The sequence below is a fragment of the Meleagris gallopavo genome, chromosome 2 (genome assembly GCF_000146605.3).
Source record: "Meleagris gallopavo isolate NT-WF06-2002-E0010 breed Aviagen turkey brand Nicholas breeding stock chromosome 2, Turkey_5.1, whole genome shotgun sequence".
Lineage (NCBI taxonomy): Eukaryota > Metazoa > Chordata > Aves > Galliformes > Phasianidae > Meleagris > Meleagris gallopavo.
The window spans coordinates 103400056-103403476 of NC_015012.2; the positions used below are offsets into that span (position 1 = coordinate 103400056).

At 52.0% G+C, this 3421-nt stretch overlaps 1 pseudogene; it reads right to left on the minus strand.

The window, feature by feature from the left end:
- Positions 1-107, minus strand: LOC116216408 (annotated as a pseudogene).
- Between the last annotated feature and the right edge of the window lie 3314 nt (positions 108-3421).

The following is a 3421-nucleotide window of genomic DNA, read 5'->3' on the forward strand; positions in this document are numbered from 1 at the left end:
GCATTTGGGGAAATCGCAGGGGTCAGCACACCCGGAGTGCAGGGGATGAGCCTCGCCCTGGGAAAACCACCTGCCTGATCATGGTGTCTCCCCTGCCAGGTAAGTATGCTTTCTGCTCCCGCCGACCCGCTCCCCACGCCCCGCCACCAGCCCGCACCGCGCGGCGACCGGCGTCCCAACCACTCTCCCCACTCCCGCTTCGCGCCCAACAGCCGCGCTCCTCTCCAAGCCCGCGCTGAGGCCCACGCAAGTTCCACGGGGCTCCACGAGCGTTCCGTTCCTGGTTTATTGCGCTCCCGTCATGCCGCGCGCGGAGCGGTCTGCATCTTGATCTGCATGGCCCCACCCCCTCCCGCAGCAGCCTCGGCGCTCGCTGTTTTCGGGCCGTACCGCACTTAGCACTGACACCTCCTCAGCAAAGCGAAACCGACGGGTCGTTGTCATTGGTGACTCTCTGCTGCGGGGAGCAGGAGGGGAGGTTTAGGTTGGATATTCGAAGGAAGTTTTTCACCCAGAGGGTGGTGAGGCACTGGAACAGGTTGCCCAAGGAGGCTGTGGAATGCCCCCATCCCTGGAGGCATTCAAGGCCAGGCTGGATGTGGCTCTGGGCAGCCTGGTCTGCTGGTTGTTGACCTGCATATATCAGGGGGTTGGAACTCGATGATCATTGTGGTTCTTTTCAACTCAGTCCTGTCTATGGTTCTATGACTTCAGGAGATAAGCAGGAGTAGCTTCTCCCACCGGCAGAAATGGGTTTTACAATGGGAGTTGGGAAGGTTCATTGATAGGGCTTTAAGCTAGGGACGAAGAGGAGTGAAGGTGTAACTGGGATCACTAGAATGGTACCTGTATGTAACATCCCAGTGCTTGTGGGAGAGGGATGTGCTAGTAAGATCCCACAGTCTTGTGTCTTGGTGGAGGAGGACGACTCAACCTTTTTAAGAAGAACACGAGGGTTGGTGAGAGGTAGGTGGCTGTGGAAACACCTGAGTATAGTCATGAGGATATTAGGACTACTGCCACTCCAAAGGAGGCCCAGCTCAGGTGCTTTTACACCAATGCATGAAGCATGGGTAATAAACAGGAGGAGCTGGAGGCCATCGTGCAGGTTGGCTACTGACTTTCAATAAAGATGGGCAAGGAAAGAAAGGTGGTGGTGTAGCCCTCTATGTTAAGAAAGAATGTGAATGTATGGAAATTAATGATGGTGATGATTGGATTGAGAGCTTATGGGTTAGAATAAAAGTGAAGTCCAATAAGGCCGATATTATCGTGGGAGTTTGCTACAGGCCACCCAACAAGGATGAGGAGGTGGACAAGACACTTTATAGACAGTTGGGTGAGGTCTCAAGGTCACTACCGCTTGTTCTCATGGGAGACTTCAACTTCCCAGACATCTGCTGGATTTATAATAACAGCAGATAGGGAACAGTTCCAGAGGTTCCTAGAGTGTGTAGGAGATAAATTCCTGGAACAGCTGGTGAAGGAGCCAACAAGGGGAAGCAAAATCCTAGGCCTGCTGTTTGTTAACAGAAGGTCTTGTGGGGGATGTAAAGGTTGGAGGCCATCTGGGACAAAGTGATCACGAGATGCTAGATTTCTCAGTCCTTGTTGAACCACAGAGGGGAGTCAGCAGAACTGCCACCTTGGACTTCCAGAGGGCAGACTTTAACCTCTTTAGGACCATGGGTGAGAGGGTCCCTTGGGAGGTAGTTTTGAAGAGTGTGGGAGCCCAGGAAGGCTGGGAATACTTTAAGGAAGTAATTTTAAGCTGGCCATCCCCAAGTCATGGAAGATGAGCTGACGGGCAAGGAGGCCAAACTGGCTGAACAGAGACCTTTGGCTGGAACTCAAGAACAAAAGGAAAGTTTATGGTCTCTGTAAGAGTGGGCAAGCTTCTTATGATGATTACGGCTATGTAGTGAAGCTGTGCAGGGAGAAAATTAGAAAAGTCAAAGCCTGGCTAGAACTGAACTTGGCCACGAAGGTAAAGGACAAGAATAAATATTTCTATAAATACATCAACGGCAAGAGGAGGGCTAGGGAGAATCTCCATTCTTTGTTGGACGTCAAGGGCAACTTGGTGACCAAGGATCAGGATAAGGCTGAGGTACTTAATGCCTTCCTTGCCTCAGTCTTTAATATAAGACTTGTTACTCCCTGGGCACACAGCCCCCTGCGCTGGTAGATAGGGATGGGGAACAGAATAGGCCCAGCATAATGCACAGTGAGATGGTTTTGGACCTGCTCCGAAAGCTGGGTGCTCAGAAGTCCGTGGGGCCGGATGGATTGCACCCTGGGGTGCTGAGGGAGTTGGAGGATGTGGTTGCCAAGCCACTCTCCATCATCCTTCAGCAGTCATGGCTAACTGGGGATGTCCCGGCAGACTGGAGACTGGCAAATGTGATGCCCATCTTCAGAAAGGGCCAGAAAGATGATCCTGGTAGCTGCAGACCCATCAGTCTCACTCAATGCCGGGGAAGGTTATGGAATGGATAATCTCGGGAGCCGTCATGGACCTGTTAAAGGTCAATCAGGGGATCAGGCCCAGTCAGCATGGGTTTACAAATGGTAGATCCTGTCTGACAAACCTGATTTCATTCTGTGACAGGGTGACCTGATTAGTGAATGAAGGTAAGGCTGTTGGTGTGGTCCACATGGATTTCTTTATTAATGATCTTGATGAGGGGATTGAGTGCACCCTCAGTAAGTCTGCAGGGGACACCAAGTTGGGAGGGAGCGTTGATCTGCCTAAGAGGAGAAGGGCACAACAGAGGAACCTGGATAGACTGGATCGATGGGCCAAGGTTAACTGTGTGAGTTTCAATAGGGCCAAGTGTTGGGTCCTGCATTTTGGTCACAACAACCTCAGGCAACCCTACAGGCTTGGGGAGGAGTGTCTGGAAAGCTGCCCGATGGAAAGGGACCTTGGTGAAAGGACCTGATGGGCAGCCAGCTGAATATGAGCCAGCATTGTGCCCAGGTGGCCAAGAAGGCCAACGGCATCCTGGCTTGTATCAGGAATGGTGTGGCGAGCAGGACTAGGGAAGTCATCCTGCCCCTGTACTCAGCATTGGTGAAGCCTCACCTCAAGTACTGTGTTCAGTTTTGGGCACCTCAGTACAGAAAGGACATGGAGGTGCTGGAGCAGATTCAAAGAAGGGCAACAAGGCTTGTGAAGAGCTTGGAGAATATGGCCTATGAGGAGAGACGAGGAACTGGGGCTGTTCAGCCCGGGGAAAAGGAGGCTGAGGGGAGACCTTATTGCTCTCTTCCAGTATCTGGAAGGTGCTTACAGGAGAGTGGGGCTGGTCTCTTCTCACTGGTGACAGGACGAGGGAATATGGCCTCAAGTTGCACCAGGGTAAGTTTAGGTTGGATATCAGGAAACACTTCTTTACAGAAAGGGTTGTTAAGCACT